An 11,834-nucleotide genomic window follows, 5' to 3' on the forward strand; every position below is an offset into this window, starting at 1 on the left:
ACTTTAGCTCTTTAATCCTTCATCCTCATTTGGTAATCAATGTCCTATCATCACACGGAAAAATTTCTTCAGCATTTCTCAATTATTTGTTTAGCATTTCTTAATTATTTGTTTAAGAATTACAGTTGAACTTCAACATGGAAGCATTAGGTCCTCAATAAGTTTCAGCCTAAGTAATTCTCTTCTTTCGTTCAAACTAATATACAAAAACCTCAAATAAACCTTGATTTATAATAGAAATGACCAAATTTAATTTTAAAACAATAGGAGTTGAAACCAGGTCATTTTTTGTATCATTTCTCAAACACAATCTTTATTGGTTTTAAAATTAGTTGGTTTGTACCTTGATTTAAATGAAAATTATGATGCCGTCATTTTTAGGATGGATATGCATACATTATACCTGATACCAAGATACAATCATGGCTAACAAAACATTTATATTTAAGTACAAAGATTCAAAGATTCAATGAAAGGTACAAAACAAAATCAAATGTACAAAGATGTCTAGCAACTGGTTGCACATGGATGGAATCCAAAAGTGGGACCAACATCTAATATATATAAACATACAAAGATCCAACACCTTTAAGAAATAAAGATTAACCAAAAAAAGAAGAGAGTTCATATGTGTCCAGAGTAAGCAATCGATTGGAAGCCTTTCAACTGACCATTGCCTCGAGCATACAGCCATTCCTAAAATTTTAAGAAAAAAAGGAGAGTAAGCAATCGATTTCTTCAAAAGTATTTTCATTTAAAAACAACAAACAATTAGGAACTTACAGCATTGGTTCCATCCCCTTCATACTCTGAGTTTTTTTGTTTCCTCATCGCTATTTTGTTTTTGTTTCATCAACAACTTACAGGACCCATGTACTCAACTTGATCAAACAATTCATTAGCTTCAATAACTATCCCCTGGTTTCCCAAGCACCTAACAAAAAACCCTAGCATATCAGTAAAAACGAAATCAAAATCAATATGCAAAAATAAAAAGAAAACCTTAAAATTGAAATCAGAGAGATTATTAGGGTATGAAGGGGTAGTCGGAAAAAGGGGATATAGGAACATAGATACACAACAAAAGTAGGAATAAGAAGGTGGAGGAAGCAGCAAAAAAGGTGGTGGTTTATGGTGTAAGAAGGAAGTGGATGGTTGATCAGCTTCTTTAGTCATGTTCTTCATTGAGAATAGGGGTATTATTGCATATTAATGTCGTTTCTAGTGTGTAATAAATACCCTCTCCTCAATAATAAGACATATAATAAGTTAAAAATTATACATTTATATCTTAAAAGGATTGATCTTGCCCTTCAATTTCATTCATATTGTTGTTCGTAGTTCTAAGGTACCTGTATTAGATGTATAGCTTGTGTAACATTCACCTGAAAATATTAAAGCCATTTCACGCTTCTTAATATTCACGATAGAGAGACATGGGGTGAGCGATAAAGAAGATGGTGAAAGAAAACACATCTCAATCTGTTGCAATCGATCAACCAATTGAAACCTTTACATGATTTAGGGAAAGAAAAAGGACGATAAGTTAAGAATTTATCCATTTTGGAATGGTAATCAGTCAAAAGAATAGAAACCTAATAACAAAAGAGGAAGACTGTACCTTGTAGATTAGTTTGAAGGAATAAGAGATCTGAAAAGAGAGAGATCAAGAAATAGAAATAGAAATCATCTGCAGAATAAGGTTTTTCAGTTGGATGTAAGAGAGAGAGAGAGAGAGAGACGTACCAGAGAAATACATGAATTCGGTGGTTAAAGGTGGTGCAGATGATAACGACGATTGTTGGTTGTGTTCTGCTGCGATGGACGTAGTGGTGGCCAAGGTTTTCAAAAGAGGCGGGCGAGAAAAGGAATTTGAGGCAGAGGGGTGGGCGACATATGATATGAAAAAGTGTAGGGTTTATGGAGAATGGTGGATGTTGAACGATTTATTCGGCAGAATAATTTGAGGACCGATTCAATTTTGACTGATTCATGTTAAGAGTTTGTTGAGATTATATTCCACCCTTATCTTTGACTTTTTGACTTTATTGACCAAATAAGATATCAATGCATAAATTCATTGTAAAACTTGTATTTCATCTCGTACCTCTTAAAATTCAGCAAAACATGGTAAATGCTTTTTAAGGTACTAGCCGTTTACCCGCGCCAAGCGTCGGGTAAAAATATTTTATTCAGAAATCAATGTTGAGACGATTAGTTCTTTTGCTCAAATAGTTTAATGCATATAAAAAATTATCAATAACAGTAATGTTAGCAAAAACAAAATCAGTATTATGTAAAAATGAAAAGTTGGGATTCTTTAAAAATATATATGGACACATGATCGATTCTACGTTATTAATCGTGCAAGACTTCTTTATACACCACATTTGATGTATATAATTCACTGTTTATGATTTGTTTGTCAGACTTCACTAATACTTTTGTGTTGACACGTGATATCCCTTTGGATAATGTCGTATAAAGTTGGTCATGTGAGAAAACCAATTTTAGAAGATAAATACTTAAATTTGGAATTGTGTGTCTATGATCATAAAACATAATCGAATTGAAAATTGTTTTCTCTTCAGCTTAAATGGGAACATATGATCTTCAAACGGATACAGATGAATCATTAGCAAAAATATCTTAATTTCAACATGTTGACCAACAACTATTTCAATATTAATGACTTTGTGCTAAAAACTTTTATATATCTATTGGATACGGACACAAAATCCATTTGAGAATTAAAAAAATCTACTTAAGTACTTCAAAATTCTAATTTTCGAAAACCACATTCTACTTATTTAATATTTATGATACGAAAATTAAAAATTAAATCTAATTTTTATGGGATGTTTTAAATATTGCAAATCATTTAAAAATTTGTTTTGGAAATTTGAGATGACATTAAGAATCTCATAGCACCGATTAAGCATGTATGATGTTCGTCAAATTTTCTTAAATTAATTTGTTTCTTTTTTAGATATCATTTTTCTCCTTTTTTTTGGGATCCATTTTTTGACACATTTAAGTATAGAACACATAAACAGACTTCTTTTGCATCTTCCCACTTTTAAATAGATTCGCTAATTAGTAACAATTTTGCAAATCAATGGTATTTTACAAATTGTTTGTCAAAATAATTTGTTACAAAAATAGTTTAATATGATACATCTTACGAAATAATAATTGTTTTATAGTAAATATTAATAATAGTCTATTATGTTTTGGTTTCATTTTAGTCCGATCGGAATCCAACCCAATACACCTTAGTTTGAAAACATCATTAGGATATATCGAGGATAGTAACAAAAAATGTTTTGGTTACAAATGATCAAAATACTTGCCAATGATTACAAATTATAGCATTAATATATCGAGACAATAACCAAAAATGTTTTGGCTACTAAGTATCATAATAAGACTTAACGATTACATAACTATTTAGCATTGAAAAAGAAGTAAAACATGTAATGCTTCTGGGTTATAAAGAGTAGAGCAACATATATCATGAATCACAGGTTGCAACACCCGAGTAACAATAACCTTGATCATAACACACTTGTATCTTAAAATTTATATTATTCGACTAAAAAAGCCACCATAAAGAGATATAACTCATATTTCAAAACTTAATCGTTCTTGTAAATTCAAGTGGTATTCGCTCCTTTGATGAAAAGGTTACCTGAAAATGTAATGTATTTGTACAATATTAATCATGTAGTTGTAAAATAAATATGCCCCTTCTTGTAAGGATTGTTGACTCTATGAGATCAATATGAAGACATTAATTGTATGTAAAATTATGAAAGATGCATATCAGACCTTGCATTGTGTTTATATTCATTTTCAAATATAGTTTCTTAACATTCATTATATTCTCCAGTGATGTCTTCATTCTTAATTTTATCTCTCTTAACGGTTTCTTGACTCTCTTCACTTGCATTTTTGATCTCGTTTATATTTTGAATCTCATCTTTCCTTTCCTTGATAGCATATTCATTTTCTTTACTTTAACTCTGCTATTTTTCTTTTTTGGATCTTTTACAACATTCTCCTCTTTAATTATCTCCAAACCAAGCATTTTTTTTACCTAGATTAGAGTAACAAGATTAGAGTAACAGAGCATTATTTTAATTCATACCAAAATGAAACAAACTTAAAGAAGTCATGATAATCACTAAGATACTGTTTCATGAGCAATCCCCTAATCAGGGTAATAAAAAATAATTGATGTGACCAACATACATGCCCTAAGGTTGACCAGTTTCACTAAATGCATAAGGGAAATACTACCAACCAATATTGAAAATCCTTTCATGTTCTGCCATATAAATAGATTGTTACACAAAAAGAAAAGGTAAATGAGGATAAATATGTAAAAAAGTTAGGAGTCACAAGCAAAAAAAAAAAAAAAAAAAAAAAAAAAAAAAAAAAACTTTTTTATACCTAAACATGTGCAGAGTAATAGCCGACATATATCAACATAAAAGAAATAACTTAACATACAAATTACTTAAATACATATATAATATAAAGAAACAGATATAAATTACTTAAATATAGTGATATAGATATAACATAAAGAAAAAAATCAATAATGTATCATGCTTTTTAAAAGTAATTCCCTCTGTCCACCTTTTCTCCTATGATAACTGAGTTAGCAGCTTCTTCAAAACCATTAAACCAAAGTTAAAGCATTTCCATTACCATATAGCTATAAAAACCTCAACTATTGCTCCATCGCTTTTTTTTCAACTTAGCCCAAGAAAGATGAGGCGTATTTACTGCAACAAAAAACATTTCTTAGTGATCCAAAAATATAAAAGAAATAAAAATTATAACATGATATACTTGAAGATCTTAAAAGACAGTTCATAACTCTTTTCAAAGAAAAATTAGTTCTTCGAAAAGTAACGATACCTGCATATAACAAACACCTCTAAATGTCAGTGAAATTTGAAACAAACTTTTAGTTTGAAATTGTGCATATATATATTTGAAACACTCTTTCTTATAGTCTATCAAACAAAGTTTAATGAAAGGAAAAAAAATAAACTTCCGAAACCTCCATTAGTAGTTTATGGAAAGCAATTGAATGGATAAACATGAACGACATCCTCAAAATTAAGATATTCAAATGGCATGGTATAACCCATTAACGGTAACCAAATGAAGAAACATATAACCAGAGGAACCAACACAACCTGAAGCATAAAGAAGACCCAAAGACCTGAAGCATAAAAAAGATCAAGACAAATTAGCAAAAGATGTCATACACATGAACCATACTGGGGTCTATTTTTTTTCTTTGTGTTTGACTGCAAAAGAAAACACCGCAATCCTAGAGGGCTCAAACAACCATTGAACAAAATCCTAGTAGTTCCCCATTCCAAAAGTCATCTAAAAGTGTCCGGTGATACATGTTCCTTGTAAAATTCATTTTCCTCCAAATCCAAACCGGAAAGTGGACTGTAAAACACACACATAGAGAGTTAAACAAATCCTATACAGATAGTTTGAAATAAAACATATACCTACAAATCAAACCCAAATGTTCCAACTGCTGTTGAGACCTCATGAAGCAAAATTTTGAAAGAAAGCCTAAAGCTGCAATTCGAATCAATGCTCTGGAATCGTTTAAATCCATACTCAATCAAAATAAAACCTAGAAAAATCGAAAACTAAAAATAAACTTTAAATCGACAACAAATTAGTCATATATAAAGGTAAATTCAAGCTGCTAGGTTCATACGATAAAGATGAATACAAATTGATGAACAAATCTTTTTTTTTCCTTTGGGAGTTAGATTAAAAAAAGGGATTTGTGATTGATTCTGTAAAAGAATGAATAGGGATTCACTGGGGATAACTTTAACCTCACGAGGTCTAGGGTTAGAGAGAGTGAGAGGTTGATCGAGCTTTTGAGGAAGGGGATGGGTAATAATGATGGATCAGTGTACACACAACTCGAGGTATGGGGTCCAGAAAACCTCTAATTATGATCAATCGATTAAAATAACACTCGTTAGAATACTTACCTCCTACTTTGAGACATATTTCTTTTAATCCTTCTGAATCCATTGTTCGTGAAATAGATTCCTCTTGCTTCTTGATCAATTGCTCAATACACATCCATTAGAAGTCTATTTAGAGATAAACGAAGAGAAGGTCGAAGGCAGCCACAACCGAAACCCTAAATAAACGATTAAGAGATAAAATAAGAGAAATTTAAGGGTTAAACTGTAAGGTTCAGAAGGGACAGTACCAGAGAGAAGTGAGCAGGTGGTGGTTGTTCGATGGTGGTGAATGTTGAGGTGTTTTCCATGGATGTTGTTGAAGACATAGTGGGAGTGGCGGTGGTAGTGACCGATATTGGTGGTGTCGGCCCTCAATAACTGTTAAACCAAAAAAAACAAATTTTGATGAGTGACATGGTTTTTGTTTTCTAGAGTAAGAGATAGTGATATGGTGGGTTTTCTGTGGTGGCCGTGACCGGTGTAGGTGGTAGAATGAAAGGCGAAGAAGATCAACAGAGATAAAGGTGAGATAGGAGTGAAATAGAGAAGATGAGAGGTGAGGGGATGGTTATATAAATGGTGAAAAACATTAACAAATGATAGCATTGCGGAAGAAAGGTCGGGGTAGGTTGTTAGCCTGGATAAGGAATGGGGACCGACTCAATAGCCATCGTTTAAAACTTTTGTTGACTACATAACATAAAGTTATTGTACATATTGTATGAAGGGTTGTACCTCTTAAAATCCATCAAAATATATATATATATATATATATATATATATATATATATATATATATATATATATATATATCCTTTTTAACCTATTAGACTCACATTTATATCCAAAATTATATTTTACTTAGGTTTAATCAATCTAATATTAAATTTGTTTTACCTAAAATTCAAAAAATACATATGATATTACTAAAATAACTTTTGGAATTGAATATTAAAATTAAACTATTTTATTTAGTTGATTGTCGTCGTCATCAACTGCATTATAACACAACCGTTTCGCTCCTATTACACCCTCCCAAAGCTACTATTATTTCTTGCCGGAGATTCTTATTCTCATACCAATTCAACAATTCTAACCACAATCCATCTTACAGTTTTTTTTCTCCCTCGCTTCAATGTATTGAATCAGGGTTTAGGGCTTTAGGGCTTTTTTCTTGTTATATCAAGAGAAAGGCTTAGATGTGGATATATTGGAAAAAATTGGTAAATTCGTGTGTCTAAAAGGCCAAAGGGAAACCAACTACTCCTAATTTGGGCGATTTCTGATTTCTAATCGCAAAGGAAAATCAAGAACAATTAGGAATCATCATCAAACTGATGAGTCACCCATTCAAAATCAATTAGTCATCGTGTGGGAAAGGAGTGGGATATAGCCAAATAATTTCTTTTCTTTTTAATTTACAAACCGACAAAGGATTCTTTCTGGATGATTGAATGAAAAGTCGAGGCTAGAGTAATATGCTCCACAAATGCAAATGTATGGGCTTATAAAAATTAACTAAATATGTGAAACAGGTTATTAAGAATAAATTTATTTGTTTTATGAGTTAATGTTTTTGATAAAATTAATTGCCATGTGTCTTTCCGTTCATTTATGAAAAAATCCTCAAACATCTCTCCGACATCTCCAAAAAGGTATATGATTTTTTTTTATTTAGTGGAATTGATGACATTTAGAAGAGAGGCTCGTGATAGATCACAACACTAATCAACGGTCGAGAAACCCAATCCATCACCTAATTTTTAAATATTTTCCTAGGTAGCTATATGTCCGCTATTCCCTTCGTATATGCTTAATTTTAAAAGTTCTAAACAAAATCCATGGTAAATCCACAAAAATCGCTTCTAAATTCTCAAAATCTTTTACTCCATCCACTTTCCTCAAATCTAAAAAGAAGATCCAAGGCTACCAGCATATCAAGTTGACTTATTCTTCATGTCTGTCGGAGGAGTTCTACTCAACATTCTTAATCAACTTCCTAATTTCCAAAAAGAACCAAAGTTTTCAAATGTTGTAGACAAGTTCCTTTCAATGTTTGTTTTAATCTTCCCAAGCTTTACAAATTGATCTTGAGTGGGTAAATTGGTTTTAGTTTACTCAAATCTAAAATTCTTTTTGTTGCTAATCACACCATTTTTGACGTTATAATTAGATTATATATGAAGAAAACCCAACAAATGGTATCTGTGTCATTTTCGCAAACAAGGTTACATTGTTAAATTATTTGGTATAATCTTTTTTCTTGTATTAATACATGGATGATTTTCTTTTCGTGAGAAAATCCTACATATTTTCTATCACAACATTATAACTATTATTTTTTAGTGACAAAAGTTTACATATTTTTTTGTCACCAAAACTAGTCTTAGAAAAACAAAACGTAGTTTTATATAATTTTAAGTTTATATATATATATATATATATATATATATATATATATATATATATATATATATAGAAAACGAAAAACCCTAAAAAAACCCTCAAAGTTATAAAAATGCATAAAAAAAATACTAAGAGATCACAATTTTTTTTTTGACTTCATATTCATAAAAATCGCAACTTTTAAATAATATATATATATATATATATATATATATATATATATATATATATATATATATATATATATATATATATATATATATATAGAAAGGTTATATGGAAAAAAAACCCTCAAATATTTTGAGAATCAAAAGATTTGCGAGAACTTAAGAACTCCTAATTCACTCATCATTTTCAAAACCAAAACCACCAATATTAACGAAATGCATTGTCTAAGCCATGTCTAGGAAAAACAATAAAAAGATTTAACGATTTTTTTTGAAAAATGTTATCGTAAATATGCATGCATGCATATGTATGTATGTGTGTATATATATATATATATATATATATATATATATATATATATATATATATATATATATATATATCAACAGTCATATCTGCGTCCGCAGTCCATATGATTGTTTATTCATACCTATGCAAGCATGCATATCCGCGTCTATAGTTCATATATATATATATATATATATATATATATATATATATATATATATATATACACACACACACATACACACACATGTAACGACCCAAAAATTATAAAGTAAAAATTTCTTTTTTAGTTTAACTAGAAACACCAATTAGCTATTTCCAAACATGCAAAAGTATATATCATAATAAAACTATTATTAGAGTACAATCCCAAAATCATCAAGTTGTAGAAACATGGGTGGATGCGCTGCGATCAAGTCGGGTCCTACCCTTTCGACCCGATATTACCTGAAACCGGAACCATAAAAACCGTAAGCGTAAAGCTTAGTGAGTTCCCCAAAATACTGCAAACCATACATACATAACAGTCAAAACATAGTTGGGTCTATTTCACCCTCTTCGGTCTCTTTCAACTGATATTGGGTATATTTCAACCCCTTCGGTCTCCTTGAACCAGCACTGAGTCTATTTCACCCCCCTTTGGTCTCATTCATCCGGTACTGGGTGTATTTCAAACCCTTCGGTCACTTTCAACCGGTAATGGGTGTATTTCAACCCATTCGATCTCTTTCAACCGATATCGGGTCTATTTCCCTTCCTACAGCTAGCATATAATCATAACAACAAGAGTCATAAAGACATCAAGCACATACAAACATAACAGGAAATTGGCACGTAGACAACTATCATCCTTCAAACATAATCTAGTGGGTCTACATTGGTACCTTCGACCCACGAGTATAGTGAACGAACTTACCTCAATCCGAGTTAACCGAACACACGCACTGCTGCTACCGGGATCCTCACACTAAACCATAACCAAATTATCTAAAATTAACAATTAAAGAAATTTCCAAAATCCAAGGTCCAAATCCACTTCCTATCCTTCCAATGGATAAAAGACAATTTTAATCTTTCCTTATATGTCCCAACACCTCATGGCCCAACTCCTAACAGACCTAAGGCCCAAAATAAGCTTTTTATGGGTTCACCCTGCATATCTGGTTGGTACGCCCCGCATACTGCCTGCAGAAGCACAAAGTACAACTCGATGAAGCTTACCGATGGGGATTTCATGCATTACGCTGAGCATATGCATACGTACGCCCAACTTATACATTAAGGTGCCAAAACATAACCAAAGAAGCTTAACCCCTTAAGACCTTAATGTCCACACCTCAGATCCACATCTAGCTACGGTCTTAATCCATAAAGTTGATAGCTTTAATCCATAGCATGGCTCCATGAGGTCCAAAATCTATATCTATCATTTTATTTACATGAAATGGACAACAACACATGCATGGGTGAACTTCAACCCCAAAGATCCAATTTTTATCACTTAATAAGCTTTGAAATGGCAAGATATGAAGTCTAAAGGTTTTGGAGTAACTTGTACTCACAACTTCAAGCCATAGGACCAGAACATGCTTATCAAAACCCATAAATTGATCTACATTAAAGAACCATAAACTTTAACGCTTTATACCTCTAGAAGATAGCTCAAGATGCATAAAGTCAGGATCCACAAGTTCCAAGCTAACGAACCCTTCTCTAATGATCTCCTTCCTCTTCAATGTGTACCAAAAAAACTCCAAATCACTCAAACGCCTCAAGAATTCTCAAATAATGTGACAATGTAAATTTTCAAACAATTTTTCATTTTTAAAACATAATTCATTCATAACAAAATCCATTGTATCACATAATATCTCAATGAACAACCCCAGAATCTCAAGTACATAAATCTTCATCAGTGTATACAGATCATGCCGGCGCCTTCCCGCGATCCTCGCTAGTACCTGAAACACATAACACAACAACTGTAAGCATAAATGCTTAGTGAGTTCCCCAAAATACCACATACAACACATACGCCTTTCCACGTCATAACTCTGTGGGATCTTCCGATCCAAGTGTCTCAGGGGACTTCCGTCCCGAATCCCGGTAGACCTTCCGGTCCTACCCGTATCGACCTTCCGGTCCGTAACCTCCCGACCTTCCGGTCCATATCATCTTGACCTTCCGGTCCTTATCATACATAACATACATAACACATACATATCACATAACAGCATATAGCACATACATCCCATAGCATATAAGACCTTCCGGTCACACATAGGTACCCTTCCAGGTACAGTATAGTGAGAAGACTCACCTCGTATGAAGTCGGATAAACTCCTGTGCTTGAATATCCCGACCTAGCCTCCTCCTATCAATAGGATAACATCTCTAATCAGAATCCTATCATGTTCTCATCTCTAATAATGGGTAGAAGACCATTCTACCCCTCCCTGACCTCTCTTGAATCAGCTTGACCAAGACCCCAAGGTCAACTGAAGTCAACTATAGTCAACGGTCAAACTTTGATCAGACTCGTCGAGTGCACACGGGTGACTCGGCGAGTCCATGCGTGTCCTCTGAATCCTCAAAAAGCCTCACTCGACTCGTCGAGTTAACCTTTCACTCGACGGGTTACCATTGGTCACGAATCGCGGGTAACCCGACTCGACTCGTCGAGTCCCCATATGGACTCGGCGAGTTCCCTCCATGGCATCACTCAAATGACCTTCTGAGGTCAGATATGTCTCTCTAACTTATAGATCTGACCTTCTTACACCCAAATATCACATAAAGGTTCAATCTTTAAGCTCATGCAACACTATTATGCCCTTATATGAAGAAATAGCTCCTAAAATGGCAACCTAGATCTATAACCCCAAGGGACTGCATAAAGCTGGAAGATTGGGACTCTCTGGACCTCTTAAGGTCCAGATCTAAAGC

General features: G+C 32.7%; 1 long non-coding RNA gene across 1 annotated transcript; it reads right to left on the reverse strand.

Annotated features, from left to right (window-relative positions):
* Positions 1 to 529: 529 nt before the first annotated feature.
* LOC145103708 (uncharacterized) lies at positions 530 to 1,875 on the reverse strand. Its single transcript, XR_013706808.1, has 3 exons — positions 1,747 to 1,875; positions 784 to 934; positions 530 to 696 (listed from the first exon to the last, which is right to left on the reverse strand). It is a non-coding gene; the product is annotated as an uncharacterized LOC145103708 (long non-coding RNA).
* Positions 1,876 to 11,834: the final 9,959 nt, after the last annotated feature.

The sequence above is a fragment of the Lactuca virosa genome, chromosome 1 (assembly GCF_052849685.1).
Source record: "Lactuca virosa cultivar CGN04683 chromosome 1, Lactuca_virosa_CGN04683_v6, whole genome shotgun sequence".
In the NCBI taxonomy this organism is placed as follows: Eukaryota; Viridiplantae; Streptophyta; class Magnoliopsida; order Asterales; family Asteraceae; genus Lactuca; species Lactuca virosa.